The following is a 23,557-nucleotide window of genomic DNA, read 5'->3' on the forward strand; positions in this document are numbered from 1 at the left end:
ACATTGCTTGGTTGTGTTCTAGATTCTATAGTCAGAGGAGTAGTTCTTACCTTTACATAGTCATTGTCCAAAAAATTGATAGCAACATCACTGATACTGAATATGTGAGACCTCATCAAGGTCTGTCATTTAGGAAATTTCTCTTTGTTCAACTTGGGAACATCTCTCTTATGAGTCATGATATTTAGCTTGAAGTACCTTCAAAATTTTCTCTATAAGAATTGAACTTTGATACCAATTGTTAAAAATGTTTAGAATAATTGATTGCGGGGGGGGGGGGGGGGGGTGTTGAATTAGTTACTCAAGGTCATTATGTACCACTTGAAAATTTAAACAAGAAACACTCATTGCTTTGCATATCTTGTTATCTCTTGATCTCTAGTGTAAAAGTATCTTAAACATAACTTGCATTGCATAATAAAACCATTATAAAATGTAAAAAAACATAAATCATCCAATACAATTTTGACACTAGGATTTTACATGGAAATCCATTTTGGGAAAAACCACCAACAACATGTCACTCTTTTGAAGTGAGCCTTGTTAGGAGCCAATCCTGTTAAAGGTTACAAAATACACTATTAAATGCAACCTTGTTAAAGGATTTACACAGACTTTAAAGTCTTCAATTGAGTATTAGGTCAACCTTTATTAAAAGGATTTCAATAAAAACTATTTAAAATGATTAGAAAGAAACTAATAGGTTTTGATATGTGATTACAACTCACTTTTGCAGGTTCAAACCTCTATTTGGTCCTTATCCTATCTTACTAATAAGCCTTCCATTGACACCTCTAATCTTGATTCTCTTGGAAACCCTTCAAGCAATTAGTCCACCCTTCTCACCAACACTTAAGAATTTTTCTTAGATTTACATATAAATATTAGCATCATCTTTGTAGTCTTTCTCCTTTAGCTTCACATTCACTCAAACACTTGTGTGTTTCTAATCCACCTCTCTATGCATGCTCCTTATACACTTTGATAAGCCTATAAAATGTCATATTTATATTCATCTACTATAACACTTTACCCCATGGTTTCAATATACTCCCTAGCTATTTCCATACATTAACTTGATTTATGAAGCATTAACTATGATAAATGATTTATTGATTAGCATTTGTATGTGTAGCTAGTTAATACTAAATTATGATGATTTATTATGATAAGTGGTTATTAATGAAGTATAATTATCTTTATGTGATTAGCATATTGTTTGTAAGGTATTTGAGTTTTTCATGTAGCTAAGAAGAAGGAGAAGCAAGTTGACAGCTGCCAACATTCAACATTTGTCAACATTCATCAGTTGTAGGAAATGCAGAAAAAGTCAAAAGTCAGTTTCAGTAAAATGGGCATATCTTACTCAATTCTTAATTAAATTAAGAATGGCTTACAAATTTGGATGCCAGTTGGATGCTAGGTTGTGGTGAGTAGGTTCATGGGGCTAGAAGTATTAAGGGCAAAGTGTAGTAATATGGAAAGTCTTTCATGATAGTCACATCAAGCAAAATCAATGGTACTCGCTAACTCGCTATGGAAAGGTGCTCGAAAGTTATGTATAGCGAGGTAGCGAGTGCTTGCCACATAGATTGTGGGTCCTATTTCCCTTGGTAGGCCGCAAAAATGAAGACTTACTAGACATGTTGAAAAAGACCAGGTTCCTATTGGTTGGTACATTGATAGGTTGGGTGTACCTTTAGGGCCATTAGATGGTGGCAGATCAATGTTTCTCGTTATGTCGCTATGAGGAAATGATCGATCTTTAACTATAGCGATATAGCAAATATGGGACCCACCACTTCTTTAGGGTACTTTTGTAGTTTCTTCACCCTTGGATTGATCTTAGATCGATGGCTGTCGCTATCTCACCATGAAGAATTTCTCAGAGGATATGTATAGCGAGATAGCGATTTAGTGACATGTGTCCTTGCGGGCCTAGGGAGATCTGTTGCAGCTAGGCATTGATAGTTAGAGGTTGGCAGTTATGTAACATCATGGTTAGGGTTCTAAGGAGGTGGTGCAGTCAGTTATAAAGATGTGGTCAACCACATGGAGACTCTATGGGGTGGCAAAATAAAATGAAGTGATTGGTCCATGTGGCCTATCTTGGGTGCAAGAGCTAGGTTGACCTATTGACCTTGCTAATTCATGAGCTAGAAATAGGGGAAATCAAGTTTTGTTGTGCGATCTGATCTTTGTGATCAATGCCAACCACTCTTAGATGAATGCTGAACTCAGTGAATGCGGGAGAACACTTCACCCCCTAGTTGATCCATCTACTTGGTCAGAACTATTTAATGGCACTATTTCTATCTTCTCAGGGCCTTATTTCAACAAAGATTAGATTTCATTGCATTTATGTCTATGTCGAGGTTAGATTTTCCCTAGATCTGCATGATTATTCTTTGTAGGACTTAATGGTAGTAGTTGTAGAGTAATTTTAGTTGGAAAATATCTTAGTTATGCTTGAGCTATAAAGGAAATTTTTGTGGATTTTGTTAAGGTCGACTCTTCTCTGACTTCTCTGATATTGCTTTGCAATTTCATGTGTAAATTCCCTTTACCTTTAAACTATATGGCATTCTACCTTATCTCCTTCAACCATTGATGTAAAGTGCAAGAACTATTTTCCTCTCATTAGTGTATTGTAGAGATCTACAATCTTGCATGACTGTATCTCTTTTGGCCTATGTATGGTATATAAGTGAATCCTCTCTTTCCTTGTGTCATTCATTTGGGTTTTCTGATTTGCATGTGATTGTTAGATTAAAGCAAGTCTGACTGTGTATATCTTTTGGTGTCATGATGGTTCAATAGTGCATGTATGGGCAGAGATTGGTTTGAACATTATATTTTGGTGCATCACCCCCTTAGATTAGAATAGGTAGATTTGCTTTCATGCATTCCTTCTCCCTTTTCCTCTCCAAGAGTAGTTACGTGCACCTTGATAGTAAAGGAAGTTGACCTTCTTCGAAGACTCAACCTCACAGTTCAAGTCCCATAGCTTGGAGGTTGTTTCCATGTTTCATAAGGTTGTCCTTAGGTAAAAACTTTGGACGTGGGTGCAAAATTTTGTGACAACAATTTTTTGCATGCCTGGTGGGACACTATTCAGAAAATTTCAAGTCTATTGGTGTCGAAAGGAAGATTTCAAGATTAATAATGAGGAGATAGTACTGGCTTCGATGTTCAAGCCTTCAAGATGCTCATTCTTCAAGTACTTGGTGACTCTAAGCTTCAAATACATCTGGTTCTAGACCAAAGTTGCAGTAATTCATGCCCAAAGCTGAAACAGGGGCATCTTCTAGAGGTTAAGCTTTAGTACCAAGAGCTTTCATTTTCAAATCCTAGAAGAAGGAGGACTAGAGTATCTTTATCACTAGTTAGGAGTGAAATAGCAACAAATACACCTACAGGATCTATCTCTACTCCTCCTACTATTAGATCTCAGCCCAAATTTCCATCAACACATATCAATAGATCACTTGTCTATATGGAACAACCTAGAGCCCATACTTTTGCCACCTTTAATGGTGGAAGTCATCTTCTATTGGCCCAAAGACATGACATACCAATAGCTACACTTAAGATTTTACCAGATTTTACTGGTGAAACTTCTATCTCTCCCTCAGAACACATTCAAGAAGTTGCAAATGTCTGCAATATCCATGGTATTATAGAGGATGATGTTGCAGTTAGGCTTCTAGCCTCATCCCTGAAAGAAAAGCATTACAATGGTATAGAGGTTTGGCTCATGGTTCTATAATAGATTGGGATGGATTAGGAGCAGGACTATGTAAACATTTTGAGGACAAAAGTGACCATTTGTCACTTTTAGAACAATTGACTACTATAAAAAGAGCCCCCCATGAATGTATGACTGATTTCAACTATAGATTTCAAAAGACATGGGATAGAATACTTGCTTTGATAAAACCTACCCTTGGTAATGCCTTCTTGCATTACCTCAGAGCTTTTAACAGTGATATTGCCACTACAATCCAAACTATGGGAGGAGATACCTTGCCTAATGCCTATGACATAGAAATAAAGTTAGAAAACATCCTAATACAAGGAGGTAAGCTAGCTCTGAGGCCTCCTATGCCTTTGTTTCTTGATGTTCCAAATCACCAACCAGCAATGGTTCCTCTTCCCACAACTTCCAGACCACAATCCCTTGCTCTAGTCTCTCAAGCTTCTACATCTTCAAATGGAATAGATGAAATCAAGGAGATGATGCAATCTATGATGCTGAACATAGATAAGAGATTGTAGGGCCAAAGAAGAAGCTACAGGATAGTTTCTTTGTGATGCAGAAAATGAGCAATAAGGTGGTGACTTTAGAAAGATAGCAAGCTCAAGGTAGTAAGGCTCATTAATTGCAACATCAAACTATGAAAAGTGGTAGGCCTCCAAATCAAAATTATGGGAATAATTATTTTGATCAGAATAGGCAGAATAACCATGCTCAACCTCAAATGTAAACCAAAGCAGGACCATAGTTCCTCAAAACAACATGGTCCAAGATCAAGATTTTTGTCTCTCCTATAGCTACTCTTATGCTCATTGCATGTGTTAGAAGGCTAAATCTTATTTGGCTTTGACCATCCAAGAGCCTACAACAGGACAATCATACAAGGAGGACCAATTTAAAGAAGCCTCATATATGCAAGGACAAGGAGATTGCTCCTTTATGAATCATCAGGTGGAGGAACATTGTAATGTAAACCAAAATTCCATTGCTCACAACACTAGGAGAAAAAGAAGAGCTATTGAAGATGCTACCCTCCTCTTCCCAATTGGGCCTCAACTTCAAATGTAATACCTCATGATCAATCAAATACCTTTCAGCAAAAAAGACAAAATAATGGTAGAAAGAATGTAAGTGATCCTCTGGTTGTTCCACCTCAACCTCCTACAGATGCAGCTCCTAAGGCTTCTACCAGAGCACCTACTATGCCATTCAGTGTGGTAGAACAAATAAAGAAGACAAATGTGAATATTTCCATGTGGGATGCTATTGCTACAATACCCATGCAAAAGAGGTTACTACAACAAGAATTGGAAAATATTGAACCAAAGGATCAGCCACCCATCATAGAAAGTGCCACAAGCCTAGTACAACCATCAAGAGAGGAAGAAACAAATAAAAAGGTTAGACCCCCTCCATTTTATGTTTCTTTAATCATAGGGGATAAACTAGTCCACAATTGCATGATTGATTCAGGGGCTAGTAGTTCAGTGATGTCTAGGTGTATTGCTGATGCTTTGGGAATGAAATATGAACCCATTGTTAGGGATGTGTTATAGTTAGATGGTAGTATTGTCAAGACTATAGGGATCCTTAGGAATGTGGAAATGGCCCTACATGCATGCCCTAGTTTTACTGTAGCTCAAGATATATCTGTTGCTAAAGTCAAACCACATTTTTCCATATGTTTGTCAAGAGACTTCACTGCCCAAATAGGTGGTTACATATCTTCATATTGGTCATATATGTTTTTTAGAACAAGGTATGGAACCAAAGCTTCCATCAAAGTAGAGCCCCTAGCCCTCCATCATACTAAACCCTACACCCCTAATCTCATCAATATGAACTGCACTATCCTAGAAATGGATGAGAATGACATAGTGAATGAGCCTACTACTTCCCTAGAAAAGATACCTAATTTTCTCTTAGATGAATGGGCTAATGCATATCAATTTGATCCTATGCCAAAAAACCTTGAGATAGGCCTCAATATATATTGTATATTAGAGAAGGATGCCCTAGTTCCCAATCTTATGGAGACTAAAGAAGATATGAGTGGGATATGGAGCATGTACTTTGATGGCTCAAGGAATAAGAATGGATCAGGGGCTGGTGTGATGTTGATTTCTCCTACACAAGTAAGGTACTACTTCTCCTTTAGGCTCCAGTTTAGTTGCACTAATGATGTGGTGAAGTATGAATCCTTGATACAAGGTCTCCTACTTTCTTAGAAAAGAGGAATTCAAGCCTTAAGTGTATATGGAGATAGTGAGTTGGTGGTTAATCAAGTGAGAAATCAAAATATCACCAAGAATGGTTTGTTTAAGTCTTATAAATATAGGGTATGGGATTTACTTGAAGGTTTCAATGCATTTAATATTCAAAGTATCCCTAGAAAAGAAAATAGACATGCTGATAGACTTGCAGCAATAGGTGTATCTTACAATGTGCCAGAGAATCTTGAGGAGGAGAAGAAGTAATGAATCAAAATGGTAGTAAAGCCTTCCAGCTATTACAACAACATCCATTGGCAAGTGTTTGAATCCGATGAACAAATTGTAAGCTTCTTGCAGAATGAAGCATAATTTTCAGATAAGAACCAGTCAAGACTGCAGGATCAGTATGGTGATCAAATCATTAACCTCAGTTCCAACAAGCTGCCTAGAGGTCTCATTACTTTAGAGAGTAATTTTAATCCTAATGACCAAGCAAGATGCAGAATCATGAACTTAGCTGCTCACAAGGATGATCACACCCCAATCATGATTGCTGATGGAAAATCCTTAAACATGGGGAAGGTATGTTCTGAGACTAAGCATAAAAGTTTTATTCATCTATGTCAAGAATTTAATGATATATTTTCTTGGACATAAGATGATTTAAAGGGTTTTGAGCCAAGGTTGTTTTAGCATACCATAGATTTAATTGATAGTGTCAAAGTAGTAAGACAAAAATAGAGGCCAGTGAATCCCAAAAATGAACCCTTAATGATAAAAGAGCTATCCAAATTGATTGAGGCCAATATAATTTTCCCCATCAAGAACTTGTCATGGGTAGCAAACCTTGTCCTTGTTAGGAAGAAGAATGGAGAAATTAGATTGTGTGTGGACTTTAGGGACCTTAACCAAGCTTCTCTCAAAGATCACCATCCTCTCCCTTCCATGGAGTAGATTTTTTCCAAGGTTATTGGTTCAAAGAGGTTTTCATTTCTTGATGGATTTTCTAGCTACAATCAAGTGCTGGTCAAAGAGTCTGATAGATACAAGACTGCATTCACTACCAAATGGGGTAACTATGCTTATTGTAAGATGCCATTTGGGCTAACTAATATAGGTGCTACATTTCAGAAGGCAATGGAGATGGCCTTCGAAAGAATGATTGAAAAGTTTGTATTAGTTTACCTTGATGATATCATAGTGTATTCAAAGAATGTAGAAGATCATTTTGATAATTTAAGATAGGTATTCTTAAGGTGTAGAGGGTTTGGGGTATCCCTTAATCCAAGCAAGTGTGTCTTTGCCACCAATCAAGGAAAATTATTAGGACACATTGTATCTGAGGATGGTTTGACCATTGATCTAGACAGAACAAAAGAGATACTTGCTCTCCCTCTTCCTAAACATAAGAAAGGGTTGCAAAGTTTCCTTGGTAGGATAAATTTTGTGAGACGATTCATCCCTAACCTTGCTACCATGGTAAAACCCCTTATAGCTATACTCAAGAAAATTATGGTTTTTGCATGGACCAAGGGAGGGAAGGAAATTTTTAAAGAGATCAAGGTAGCCATAGCCTCAGCCCCTACTCTCATTAATCCAAATTTTGAAAAAGATTTCATCCTTATACCCTAGGTGGTGAGTCAAGCATTTCTGCTGTCTTGACCCAAACAAATGATAAAGATGAAGAGCAACCCATAGCCTTCTTTAGTGAAGGGCTTAAAGAGTATGAAGAAAATTACAACTATGTAGAAAAGAAAGCTCTTGCAACCATCAAAGCTTTAAAGAAGTTTAGACACCTCCTGTCTCATAACAAGATTCATTTGTTAGTATCCCATGCCAGTGTGAAGGATTTCCTTTTCAGCAAAGATATTAGTGAGAAAAGAGCTGGTTGGATTCCTAAAGTGATGGAATATGATGTTGACATCTAGGTTACCAAGTTGGTAAGAGGGAAGGGGTTGTGTAAACAGATGATATCATCTCAGGAATTCGATGAGGAAGTTTTTATGATACTAATAGAACAATAGGAGGCAAGAAATGATGATCCAAGGAACTGGATGGATGATATGAAGAATTTCTTATTAGGCAATGGATATTCTCAAGGATTAGATAGAACTAAAAGGAGATAGTGTAGGTTATAGTCAATTCCTTATGTTATAGTTGATGGTGTCCTTTTTAGGAAAGATTTTAATGGAGCCCTATTAAGGTGCATATATAAGGACCAGGCTAAAAGAATGATCAAAGAGCTTCATGATGGTCCTGATGGTGGTCACTTCTTAGCAATGACAACTACAATGAAGATCATGAGAGCTAGTTACTACTAGCCATCCCTATTCCATGATTGTCATAAGTATGCGAGGAAGTGGTAAAAATGTGCCTTCTTCTCTGGCAAGCAAAGGCTTGTAGCTCTTCCTCTTCATCCCATTTAGGTGGACCAACCTTTTTCTCAATGGGGATTGGATTTCATAGGTCCTATCAATCCTCCTTCTAGTTTTGGTCACAAATGGATTTTAGCTGCTACAGATTACTTCACTAGATGAACAGTGGCAGTTGCATTGAAGGATGCCACAAAATATTTAGTTGTTGAGTTGCTTGATGGAATTGTAACCAGGTTTGGTGCCCCTTCAAACATTATTTTAGATAATGCAAAATCTTTTATAGGAGCTTAGATTTGTGCATGGGTAGTTGACCATAATATCTACTTGAGCACATCCTCAAACTACTATCCTCAGGGTAATGGCTTAGCTAAGTCCTCTAACAAAAACCTAATTAAGATTATGAAAAGAACTATAGAGGATAACTAGAGGTGTTGGCATCAAAAGTTGAGGACTCCACTATGGGCTGATAGAATAACACCCAAGAGGTCAATAGGGAATTCTCCATTTATGTTGGTATATGGTAGAGAGGCAAGGCTTTAAATTTCATTAGAATTCCCATCGCTAGAGCTAGCTCATTAGCTGGAGCTAATTGAAGATGATGCCATGATAGTAAGGATGACAGAGGTGATGGATCTAGAAGAGAAAAGAAATTAGGTCATACAGACCCTAGAAACACATCAGTAGCAGGTGAAAAGGAGCTTTGACAAGAGGGCTAGAGTCAGAACCTTCAGGGAGGGTGATTTGGTTTTGAAATGGGATGCAAACAGGAAAAAACTAGGGAGGAATTCAAAATTTGATGCACTATTGAGTGGTCCCTATCTGATTGTCAGTTGCAAGCATGCCAATGCTTTTCAATTAAGCAGGCCTGGTGGTGAAATTTTGCCTATCCCAGTCAATAGGATCTATCTCAAATCATGTTTCTAATAGGGCTTGAACCTTCTTGTACATATTAGAGTAGTTTTCTTTTAGAGAAAATTTTGGCTTTCCAAGAAGTGCACAAGCACAACTTTTTCTCTATGAGATAGCTAGTTTCAAAGTTTTGAAGGTTTTTTTGTTCTCTAGTTCCAGTTGTAGAGACAAAGGGTGAGTTTTCAGGGTTTTGTTCCCACAGAGGTAGGGTTAGGGTTTCATAGTGCACTGATCCAAAGTCTTTTGTGACTCTATAGCCCAATGGATGCATAAAGTCACTGGTCACATGCATAGCGGGCTTGTACCCCCTTTGAGTCACCAGGAATGTTACCTATTTTTGCCCTTGCCAAAAAAATTGAATTCAAACGCAGCGCACCCAATGGCTACTTCCCACTATTTTATTATTTTAATGCCATGAAAATATCAAAAAAAAAAAAATTTAAAACCTATGGTATTTCCTAAGTTTATTTCTGCTTACCTGCAACTTTTGCGCCGTCAGATCTTGTTTAGATCTATGGTGGGTGCTTTCTCACATTTTGAAAATGCACGATCTTTATGTAATGCAGGGAAGCCCCTTTGTGACACGTGAATCAATGGGTCTTTTGTTTTTTTGTGGGCCATAGAAAGGAGGAGGGTTAATCCAACTGGTGATTCTATTGGTGCCTGTATTCTTGCATTATGAGTTTTGTCAAATTTCTTGACAATGTGGGGAAGCACTTTTTGACTGCGTGATAGGTGGGTCCATCTTCTTTGAATCGTCACAGATAGGGTGGACAAGGTGGTAGGGTGAGTTGGTAGTTTGATTGGTGCTCGTATTCCCACATTTTTCCTTTTGTCAGACTTTCTAACAATGCGGGCAAGTGCCCTAGTGACATGCATCCATGTGACATCACAGAGGATATTTACACATGTTGAAAGGATATGGGTTATGTGCACTATCCAATGCAATCAGATCAATGGCTAGTGCATGCCTGTAATGTGAAGTTACAAGGATATTAAGTAATGTGGGTATGCACCCTTGTAAAATGTGGCTGATGTGATATCCTGGGCCTGCCTTTCTCAAAAGGTGATGACATCTCATTCTTGGTGGTAGTTGTCAGGTGAGTCAGAGTACAACAGAGGTGTTTCATTGGCCCGTCCAGCTGACTAGGTATGCAGTCCTATAGAATTTATGATCACCATAGATTTAAAGAGGATTAAGGGTTGGCACTTCACTGCATTAACAAGATGAAAGGAAATTAAACAATGTGGGCAAGTGCCTTGCTGCCGTGTGTCCTTGCAGAGCAGGCTAGTTTCATATGTTATAGGGTGATGCTAGGGTGGTGCCAGTTGGATGCCAGGTTGTTCTGAGTAGGTTCATGGAGCTAGAAGTATTAAGGTCAAAGCACAGTAATATGGAAAGTCTTTCATGATTGTCAGATAAAGAAAAATCAATGGTACTCACTAATGCACTATGGAAAGGTGCTCAAAATTTATGTATAGTGAGGTAGTGAGCACTTGCCACATGGATAATGGGTCTTGTTTCCCTTGGCAAGCTGCAAAAGTGAAGACTTACTAGACAAGTTGAAAAAGGCTAGGTTCCTATTGGTTGGTACACTCAGGTTGGGTGTACCTTTAGGGCCTTCAGATGGTGGCAGATCGATGTTTCTTGTTATGTCGCTATGAGGAAATGATTGATCTTTAACTATAGTGACATAGCGAATATGAGACCCACCACTTCTTCAGGGTACTTGTGCAGTTTCTTCACCCTTGGATTGATCTCAGATCAATGGCCGTCACTATCTGACCATGAAGAATTTCTTAGAGGATATGTATAGCAAGATAGCAATTCAGCAACACATGTCCTTGCGAGCCTAAGGAGATCCATTGTGGCTAGGCATTGACAGTTAGAGGCTGGCAGTTATGTAACATCATGGTTAGGGTTCTGAGGAGGTGGCACAGTTGGTTATAAAGATGTGGTCAACTGCATGGAGACTCTACGAGGTGGCAAAATGAAATGAAGTGATTGGCCCATGTGGCCTATCTTGGGTGCAGGAGTTAGGTTGACCTGTTGACCTTGCTGATTCATGAGCTAGAAATAGGGGAAATCAAGTTTTGTTGCACGATATGATCCTTGTGATCAATGCCAACCACTCTTGGATGAATGCTGAACTCAGTGAATGTAGGAGAACACTCCACCCCCTAGTTGATCCATCTACTTGGTCAAAACTATTTAATGATGACATTTCTATCTTCTTAGGGCCCTGTTTCAACAAAGATTAGATTTTATTGCATTTATGTCTGTGCCAAGGTTAGATTTTCCCTAGACCTGCATGATTATTCTTTGTAGGACTTAATGGTAGTGGTTTTAGAGTAATTTCAATTGGAAAATATCTCAGTTATGCCTGAGCTATAAAGGCAATTTTTGTAGATTTTGTTAAGGTCGACTCTTCTCTAACTTCTCTGATATTGCTCTGCAATTTCATGTGTAAATTCCCTTTACCTCTAAATTGTATGGCATTCTACCTTATCTCCTTCAGCCATTGATGTAAAATGCAAGAACTATTTGCCTCAAATTGGTGTATTGTAGAGATTTGCAATCTTGCATGACTGTATCTCTTTGGCCTATGAATGGTATATAAGTGAATCCTCTCTTTCCTTGTGTCATTTATTTGGGTTTTCTGATCTGCATGTGATTGTTAGATTAGAGCAAGTCTAAATGTATATATCTTTTGGTGTCATGATGGTTCAATAGTGCATGTATGGGTAGATATTGGTTTGAAGATTCTATTTTGGTGCATCACCCCCTTAGATTAGGATAGGTAGATTTGCTAGTAAAGGAAGCTGACCTTCTCTAGAGACTCAACCTCACAGTTCAAGTCCCACAGCTTGGAAGTTGTTTCCATGTTTCAAAAGATTGTCCTTAGGTAAAAACTTTGGATGTAGGTGCAAAATTTTGTGACAACAGGTAGCAATATGTCTCATCAATATATTTGACATCAATGAAAAACAACAATTGCTCTAATTGTAAGTTTCTAACAAGATGCAATCTTGAACATTGCATGATTATGTTCCTTTTTCTCCTATATCTATTGGCTTGTTATAGGTGATGGTTATGCTCCATGAAGTATATTGTTGAATCTCAAATTCTAGAAATTAGCATCTTCATCAAACTTTTCCATGCAGGGAAGTTTTGCTTGTTCAACTTAGTTACCTGCTATATGTATCTTTAGCTTTAAGTCCTATTAAATGTTTCTTTACAATCACTAATGCTCTGATACCAATTGTTAGAACAATTTAGATTAACTTTGGAGGGGGGGTGGGTGGTGAATCAATTATTCTTAGGTCCAAATGTACTAATTCAATTTTTAGTTGATTTCAATAACTTAGATCTACTCTTTACTCTATTCGATCTCCATAGTAGCTTATCAATAACATAAACTTGTAGTCCACTATCCCAACAATAACTTACTCTCATTATGTAAAAGATTAAAAAGTAAAACATGTAAAATATCCTTCACATAACTATAACACCAAGATTTAATTTGGAAACCCAATTAGGGTAAAACCACTAGTAACATGCTACCAAATTTTACCCTTCTAAAGTGAGCTTTGTGAAGAGCTGACCCTGTTAAAGGTTACACAATACACTCCTAGGTGTGCTCCTATTAAAGGATTTAATAAACTTTTTAGGAGTGAAATTGTTAGATGAATTAAGAACATTTTATTAGAATAACATCTTGATTAAAGGATTTACAAATGATTGTTAGGTCAACCTTGATTAAAGGATTTTAACTGAGACAATAGTTAGAAAGTAACAATAGGTTGATTTGGTAAATACAACTCACTTTGCAAATACAATTCACAATGTAGCTCATCTCCTAATTTATTGATCAGACTCCATTCATTTCTCTATCACTATCTCCAATCTACTTGAAAAATCCTTCAAGAAATCACTCTTCACCTTTGCTTTGCTCCTTCTTTTATAGCCTTCTATTCTAGTTTGCTATTCAATAAAATCAAAAACTTCTAACCCCTCTAGGATAATCCTTATGCCTCCTTAAGTAGGTATCTTTGATATTTTTCCACTTAAACATCATCGTTGATGTTAGGGTTAGGTAAAATTCATCAAATCATTTCATAATTTTTTTTCTTCCTTCTTCTTCTAGATACTTCTCAAAACTTTTCTTTGAATCCTTGTCTAGAAATTCTCAAACATGCTTTCTCAAAAATTAAATGCTCCAATTCATTAATACTTATCCTTCATGATTTTTGACCAATTCAAAAATTTATCTTTGTCGTCTGGGAATTTCAATTCCTTCACAAACTAACAAATGCTAACACTCAACCAAAACTATGTTCCTCAATCTCAATCATCACTAGATAACTCAGTCAATACTAACTATCTTTCTTAGCTTATACCATCTTTTCTCAGTCTTATTTTTCTAATACTTAGTCTTTATGTGTGCTCAGTTGATACTATATTTTCTTGGCTTTTACTATTCAGTCGGTCAACACTAGGACAACTTGACTTCAAGTATAAGTTCCTTAACCTTTGACCCTTTTTCTCAATTAAGGCTATGCATTTGGTCTTCTATTGATCATCTCTACTAGGATTCAAATCAACTATCTTCTTTACTTAGTGTTATGATTAAACAATGCATTATCTTGTTAAAGTCCAACTGATCAAGTGCCTATTGTAATTCCACATAACTCAACCTTTCCATCAAGTCTTCTTGTTATCTCTTCTTCTCAAATCCTCTTCATCAATCATCTTGATATGATAGTCTACTTAGCTAGAAAATGTCTCACCAGTAAGGTTTGACATCAATGACAACATAACTACTATTCCAATTATTATTTCCAACACATGCATCACCAAATTCTTAGAAAATTTTAGTGCACTTGTATTGTCATAATAGATTGTTACATGATCTATGAGTTGCTCTTGCATTCCTTCTAGTAGTTGTTTAATCTACACAATACTATAGAAGTTAATTGTAGCAGCTACATGTTCAACTTCAATAATGGACTATGAGATACAACTTTCTTTCTTATCCATGTCAGAAGTCTTTCACCTAGAAAGAAATCTCCATCACTAGTACTCTTTCTATCATCCACATTTCCATTGTGATTAGCATTAGTGTATGATCTTAGCTCAAAGTATCCATCTTTCTTATACCATAAACCTTAATTCTCTATCCTATTTAGATATTTAAAGATTCTCTTCATATCAATCATGTGTATCATCTTAAGAGTAGAAGAACATCTTGCAATACTACCTACAACATGAGAAATTTATAGTCTTCTATTAAAAATGTTCATGCCCAAAATAATGGGGCAAAAACACACGAGATTTTTTTAAAAGGGTACGACTATGTTATACACACAAAAACCTTTAATGAGGTACAATTATGTTAATGATCAAATAATGTTTACAAGTTTTGAGGTTGTGTGACTAGGTGACAATGTGTTTAGGTTAAAGGTTTCTACTTAACACATTTTGATCTAAGTGATAGTTTGATGATGAGGCTAATGCATGTTGGGGCGGGGTTTCATTTCAATATCTACCTTTAAAAATTTCATCAAATTGAATTTAACATTTCACTATAATTCACATGTCATTTGTGAAGACATTCTTTAGTAAGTTTGATAAGCCATAAATGTATCAAGTTAAAAATGATTCATTATTTAATGTTTTAACTGATCTAGATAGTAAGATTGTGATAAGATACACACATAATGAATTCATAATCTTCTTGCATAACTATAATAAAGTATATTGTATGTAATTAAAATTATATATAAAGTATTATATATATTAAATAACATAAAGTATCCTATAAATCATAGAATACCTTATATTACTCAACACCCTCTTTAAGTAATAAATATAAAATTATATATATATATATATATATATATATATATATATATATTAATGAAAGAAGCTAAATAAAATTAAACTAAAATAATCTTAGTAAAAAATATTAATCATGCTTTTTTTAAAACCAAAAATACTAATCTTAACTTACACTATAATAAAACTATCTTAATTAATTATAAATCCAGCACTAAATAATTATCACTTTATCTAACACTAAAATTCTACCTACCTTTACTAACTCCTAACTAAGCAACCATACTAATCCTAACACCTAACACTTAACCCCTTGCCTATTCTCTAACCCTACCCCCTTACTAACTCCAATAACTACCCTCCTCCCCCACTTTCCATGTTTCCCTAGGCTCATCTAAGCAGTCCATATGTGGGTCATACTGCCCAATGGGGAGTTATAGGTGAGTTGCAATTGGATTGGAAGGGAAGTCAAATATCTTAGAATGGAGGGTGATTATTAAAAAAAACTTTCAACCCATTTCCTATCCACCACCTATCCTCCTCTACCCAAGGACATGGTAGCTTCTAAGGAACCCCTCCTCTATGACATCCAATTCATAACTCATTACCCAACACAATAGTTTTTTCCCCCAAGGAATGTGCACACGATGGAAGGAAAATTGAGTGTTTAAAAAAATAATCTTCCAACATTCCACCTTTCTAAGTCAACATACCATCTTCCAATGGATATGCATGGGGAAAAAGTGTGCAACTCCTAAGGTGGAGAATATAGTAGACCTATGATGGGATTTGGGGTTAGTGGGATGATGTTAGCATTGTGTACACATGGGATGGAAAGAGAAGGAGTTATGGTTTAAAGTTTATTTGGTGGTTTTTGAGGATAAGGTAAGAGAAAATAGTTTTCATTAATTTATTTTTGTATTATATTTTATACTTGTATAATTATTATTTAAAATGGTGTCAATAGAGTTTTTAAGAGAATCTTTAGGGAATATGCTCCATTCCAAGTGAAATAAAATTTGTCATACAAAAGGTAGAGATCATTTTTGCTCTAGAAATGATAAATTTTTTTAAGTCTCTCTTTTTTTCCTCACATATGTTAAATTTTCTCATACAATTTATTTACATGGCAAGGAGGATATTTTTTTTTTCATTTTCTAGGATAAGCTATAGCATAGTGTATGATGTTATATTTATGCATTAAAGTAGGAATATTTCTCTTTTCAATAGTTACTAAAATACAAAATGATATATTGACCATATAAATTGAATTTCCTTATCACATTTTCATAATCATATTTCATAACTTTATCTAACATCATTGAATCTAATCACCATTAAACATATGCATATAAATTTGAACCATAAAGAATATCATATGAAAGGAAATTTCTCTTTTTTTTTAACACACATGGACTAGCCACTTCTTATTCATTTTACTCAAACACCTAATTCAAGGACTCCATTAGGAAAGAACTAGGGAAGAACACCCAATATCATTGTCATTTCAAAAATAAGTTTCACAATGAAGTTCACAACATGATCATTATCTTGAGGAGAAGTTTTCAAGACATTTAAATTAAAACACCAAAACCTAAATCTAGGTTGGCTCCATATCAAGGTAGCAACTACAAAATCTGCAAATTACATCAAGGTAACCATGGAGAATTGAAAATGACTAAGAGACAATTAGATTTAACACAAGGACATATTCAACCAAACACTCCCATCCCAGGGTTGCACAATAGGCTCATTATCAAAACAAACTAGGGAGAAGGTGGATTTTTTTAGAGTAGGAAAAGTCAATCACAACACCAAAACAAATGCCCTTTTTGAGGCTAATAATCACAAGAAATTTTGTTCTTTCACTTCTTAATTCCCAAAACATGAAATAGTTTGTGTCAACAAGTGGGGACCCATATCACCCTACTCTCTCCCTCTCCTCATCATGAGGAGAGACTATGTATTGACTTGGAGTTCAAATGAGGCCCTCCTCCTATACATGGCCACTTCTGCCCTATTTGAGGGTGAGTAATGCCAACACAACCCTTATAGTTTCCCTTATTAAACAAAATGTAACACAGAAAAAAAAACAATTAAGAAACCCATACCAATCCCATCCCTTACATGTTTCATCATTTATACAAATACACACACATGCAAAATGCCTACTTAAGCAATGAAAAACACAACATGAAGAATAAGAACTTGAAGGATTCCTACCTTCACAAATAGTTATGGAAAACTAAAATTTTGAGAAGAGCTATTCCTTCTTCCTCCTTTAATCTTGGCTTTACTCTCTCTAAATGTAGATATTGGGTGAACACTCTTCAACCCTCAAATTTGCAACTAAATAGGCTCCTAACTTACCCACCTAAATATTGCAATAACTCTAGACTTGACTAAGGACTTTTAGGGTCTTCCAACTTGATCCTACCATTATAATACCCTTTTAGTGGAATGTAAACATGGAAAACTTATGAAGAAGTTCCAATTTTGCACTAAAGAAAAAATGAGATATTTAGGTAATTATAAAAGTCAACAAAAGGGTCTAGAGGGGTGGAAAATGCCCCCAACCCATACACATACCCCTAGGGACTTGGTTTTCATTAATTTTGGCCTCTAGGACCATTTTAGGACCTATTAATTCGCTTGAAATATTTGGACTTCTAAAACCCTAGGAATGCAACTTATCACTAAACCCTAATTAGGGTGATTAATATAGGTTACCACTAATTAGTCTTAGGTTACTAACATAATCCATCTCAGATTATCATGATACTTAGCTAACCCTAATTATTATGTTGATACACATATAAAAATTATGAGTGTCAAGTGACATCATAAGATTACTGTTACATAACATTACAATTTTTATGATTACATAATGATACACATATTCCAATTATGACACAAATAAAATATGAAACAATGAGGTCTACATCTTTCATTAGACTCAACCCTGGGTTTCAAAGATTGTACATAGGGTTGATTATTGGTTCTCCATTAGATTTCCTTGCTAATAATCTTACATACTCATTTCACACATTAGTAGCTCGAGAAAAATCACATTTATATATTTAAAACTCATTTGAATAATCACATAAATCAGAACATCAATTTTTCATTTAAATTGCCTTTATCTCATTTCTGCTCATATATTTAAACATTAAAAAATACATAATTAAAGTATTAATCATATTCCTAATCCTGCATTCATTTACTATACTACATCATCATTATGAAAGCTTATAAAAACATCAAATAACATGATTAAACATTTTAAGCATCAGATTGCATAAAATAACATAATAATGTCCAGTCTATCAGATAATGTCTCAACATATCGAGTAATGGTGTATCAAAATAAAAATGTATAAGATGTGCTATGATGGTTCAGGGTGAGGCCTCACAAAAACTTAATATAGCTTACCAATCTAGATCTATAAAGTTTCTCATTTATCTTTGTAGTATCATCACCCTTTGATAGTTTACACCCTATGATCATTAGTCTAATTTCTAGTCTTCCATGCCAAATTTATTCAAGAATTACTTGATGTACTTTGATTGAGTTATGTAAATACTATCTTTAAAATTTTGAACTTGCAATCAAATAAATAGTTTGACCTCTCTAAACATAGACATCTCAAACTCTTTCATCATTTTATCAATAAATGTTCTTGATCTAGTACAAGGAAGGACAATCTCCAAAGGAGATGTCCTAGCCCCTAGAAATTAATCACACAATAGAATATAAACAATAACATAGATATTAAGATTCACAACAATATATTCATTAAACATGCCTAACTATAAGGCTTTCTGAGTTATGACAAATACATATGAAATTACAATATTAGTTCTAGAAGAATCCAAACTTGTTCATATGAGCCACCAAGAAACCTTCTTGTTTCACAAGCTCATACTTAGTTAAGTAGCTTTGCTACACTTCACTTCTCTTCTTTACTCCTTCTCCATGCTGAATGATAATGACTCAAGATTCCACAATACCTCTACTTATACCCAACTACATTGCAAGTCATCCTAAAAAATTACAAATTACATAAACCCTTACATTAGATGCATATTAAGCCACAAGTTGGCCTAAAATAAGTATTAAATGCCAAATTCCTTAGAAGGCTTGAAAAACTCATTAAATACACGTAAGACAAATAACTAAGACCCAAATAGTCCACACAAACTACCACGACAACTCCACATCATGATCACATGCATTAAATGTACCAAGTCAATTGATTCATATTTGTAAGAACTCCATCCCACAAGCCATACTATCAAGCATTAGCAAAAACCACAAGCATCATCAAGCTCCCACAAGCATTTTTTAGTTTCATAGGTGTTGAATGACCAACACATACGAAGAACTACAATGAGTGCCAAGAAACATAGTGACTTAGAAATAGTATATGCCAAGCTCCTTCACTAACCAAGCACCTCAACCAAAAATACACCCAAGAACTACCCAATAATGACCAAGCACTAGTCTTAATTGAGTTCTCCAACTCTAGCATCCAATCACTTCACCATGTAGGATTTCCAACTACCCTAGGATTCACCTACATCAGACACCCTAGGTGTGAAAATATATTCTTAGTAGGTGGAAGAACATCTTTTAAGATTTACCACATAAATCCCAAACTGGTTCTTCACATACATGTCCTCCAAGTCTTTAATTTACAAACTTTTTTCCCTTGTTCCATTCCTTCTTCTTCACATCCATCCTTGGTGTGCCATAGGTTTTTTGTCCACATTGATCTCTAACCTTCTTAGAATCCTTCAACTCAATTCAATTTCTCATACTTAGGTTCCTTGTACCAAGTTCTTCATTCTACAAAGGAATCAGGGAATGCTTCCTTCCACCTTTCTCAATAGTAATCACATTCTTGACACAATCATGCATAGCCCTACAATCATATTGCTAAGGTCTACCAAGTAATATGTGACAACTACTCATGTCCATAATATCACACAACACTTGATCCTTATACTGCCCTATATGAAAATCAACAAGACACTTCTCCCTCACTTCCAAAGCATATTCATCTTGTAACCAACCAATCCTATAAGGACAAGGATGTCTCATTCTCTTCAAAGTAAGCTTTTGAACTATCTCCTTAGTAGATTCTATCACCAAACGTACAATGATTCCTGAACAAATTTCTCCTTTGGAAATGTTCTAGTGCCCTCTTACCATAAAATACTCACCAAGCTAACAATATCTCTCCCTACTCAGGTTCATTGATTGAGCCTTCAACTTCATTCACAATATCAATTCTTCTATCACCTGCCTTTTGGGACCATTCATAAGGTTGATGTCCTTATTCAACACAATGAAAAAAATTTCCTTTAAACGATACCTTAACTATCCTCTTCCTTAGCTAAATAGGTTTTTTTCATCTTCTACACCCGGTTTATCCTTTGTCTAGTGATCTTGCTTCTCTTTCCTATGGGAACTACCTAGATATCTTTTCTTCAAATTATCTTTTGCCCTTGGAGCATACTGATAAGCATTGTCAATAGAAGCAATATTCAACCTACCAATATCATCTTAGATATTAAATCTCAAGATATTAATACACTGAGCAACCTTCTCCTTAGAAATTTCTCTATGTCAAGACTGAATAGTCAACTTGTAAAATTCCTTGATATAATATTTCATAGATAAATCCTTATGTTTCATATCATGCAACCTTCTAAAGAAATGAAGTTCATAATCAAAAGGAATGAACTTAGCCTTCAAAATTTTCACCATCAATCTTCAACAAGTGATATTCATTTCACCTTCCTCTTCTCTATCTCTTTGTAATTAGCATCATGTCCATTCAAATTAGTATGTGTTACCCTTGAACTTTGAGTGGATCTCTAATATCCTCTAACTTAAAGTAGTCTTCCAATTCAATCAATAAGATCTTCAAGATCCAAATTACCTGAGAACTTAGAAACATCCACCTTATTCTTCAACTTTAGCCGAGTGTCAAAAGTATTCAACTAACCAACTCTATCTTCCATTTATCTCTCCACACAATCAGTTCTATCCTCAGAACTTGATGCACCAACCTCAAAGTCCTTAATGGCTTCCTCATAACCATCTTTAGTACCCACAATGATAAGGTACACCAGCTATGGCCCTCACGATCTCATTCTTCATCAACTCCATCTAAGATATAAAAAATGTTTTGACCTTCTCTAAGATCCTTTCTTCCACAACATCATAGAGATATTTAATTGCCTTAGGGTCGAATCTTCTTAGAGGGATCTTCCAAGATCTTTGCAAACCCTATGCAAAAAATCTTGAACCAAATTAAACCTTCACTTTAATAATATTCACCCTAGGTCTTGGTACAAACTGCCTCAACTTCAATAATTTTTCTACACACTCAAGAAAACTTAAACTCTAATACGACCTAATTTAGTACAAGATAGGAGAATCCCCAAAGGAGATATCCTAGCCCCTAATAATTAACCACATAGAGTAATATAAATAATAACATAGAGATTAAGATCCATAATAATGTTTTCATTGAACATGTCTAACTTTAAGGCCTTCTGGGTTATGAAAAAACATATAAGCAATTAAAATAGTAATTCTACAAGCCCTCATTAGATCTAACTCCTAGCTAGACCTTAACCACAATATGGTAGAAACTCTAAGAAGAATCCAAACTTGTACTAGCAAGCCACCAAGCAACCTTCTTGTTTACCAAGTCTACACTTAGCTATTGTCCCTACTACACTTTGCTCCGCTCAACTACTCATTCTCTATGCTGAATGAAAATGACTCAAGACTCCAAAAGACCACTCTACTTATACCAAACTAATCCACAAGTAGGCCTAGTAAGTTATAAATTAAATAAACTCTTACACTAAATACTTATTAAGACACAAGTTGGCTTACAACATATATTAAATACAAAATGCCTTAGAATGATTGAAACACTCATTAGATACACCTAAGAAAAATAACCAAGACTATATAGGTCTAAAAAACTACCACAATGACTCCACATCATGACCAGATGCATTAAATGCACCAAGTCAATTGATCCAAATCTGCAAGAACTCCATCCTGCAAGCCACATTGTCGAGTGTCAATAAAAACCATAAGCATTTCCAAGTTCCACAGGTGTCGAACAATCAACACATACCAAACATTGCAGTGAGTTCCAAGCAACATAATGACCAAGTAATGGTATATGCTAAGCTCCTTTAGTGACCAAGCACCTCATCCAACACTACACCCAAGAAATACCCAATAATGATCGAGCACTAGTCTTTCTACGATCAAGTTCTCCAATTCCAAGGTCCAACAATTACACTATGTAGGATTTCAAAATACCTTATAATTTTCTTACATAAGTTCTACACATGAGTTCACATCCTCCAAATATAATTGCATCAACAAATATTTCAAAAATCAAGACCTTATTATCACACTCACTTTTCAAATATAGATTACTATTCTCACTAGTTCTAACAAAACCAATTCTTATCAACTATCAATGTAACTTTTCATACCATACTTGGATTGCCTGCTTCAATCCATATAATTATTTATGTATTTTACATACCATGTATTGGAAATATAAGAGGAGTAACTAAGAGGGGAGGGGTGAATTATTTATCACTAAAATAAATCCTAGATCCCTCAGATGTCAACACAGAACACAAACTTCACAGAAAATACTAATGCTCAGTAAACACATAGGGTCTTGGTTTACACTAGTAAATTTTGTAACTCAACAAATGCTTAATCTAAAAATCTTATGATATTTTTTATGATTAACCTTAAATTAGTTGCATACAAATAAAATAAATAGCATGACCACAAGTGACACCAAGATTTAACGTGGAAATCTAATTTGGGAAAAACTACCAATTGAAACTAGTTACTGATTTTCACTCTTCCAAAGTAAGCCCTGTTAGGAGCCAACCTTGTTAAAGGTTACAAAAAATACTATTAGGCATGACCCTATTAGAGGATTTAATCACCCTATTAGGAGTGGCCTTGTTAGAGGTCTTTGGACACTTCAATCTAGAAATTCCACCTTCTTAGAGGATTTACAAATAACTATTAAGCCAACTTTGTTCAGAGATTTAGATCACTACTGTAATGGTTAGAGAGTAACAATAAGATGACCTAATTTTTGATGCAACTAAATTGCTGATTATAGATCTCAATTCTAGCTTGTATACTTGACCCTTTCTAATTGAATGTATGTTTGCAACTCCACAAGGATATTCTCCTTACCCTTCTAATTTACTTCCTCTTAATATTTTCTATATTTAAATTCACTTGCACACATTCAATCCTCAACTTGACCTTATGTTTATACCTTACACATTGTCAAGTCATCTTGAATATAACTTAGAATAATTAGTATTCATTTCCTCAGTTAGCTAGAACCAACAAACAAATATATTCAACTTAATATGCCAAAACAAG

The sequence above is a fragment of the Cupressus sempervirens genome, chromosome 8 (assembly GCF_028749045.1).
Source record: "Cupressus sempervirens isolate cs-2001-9-10 chromosome 8, ASM2874904v1, whole genome shotgun sequence".
NCBI classification, from domain to species: domain Eukaryota; kingdom Viridiplantae; phylum Streptophyta; class Pinopsida; order Cupressales; family Cupressaceae; genus Cupressus; species Cupressus sempervirens.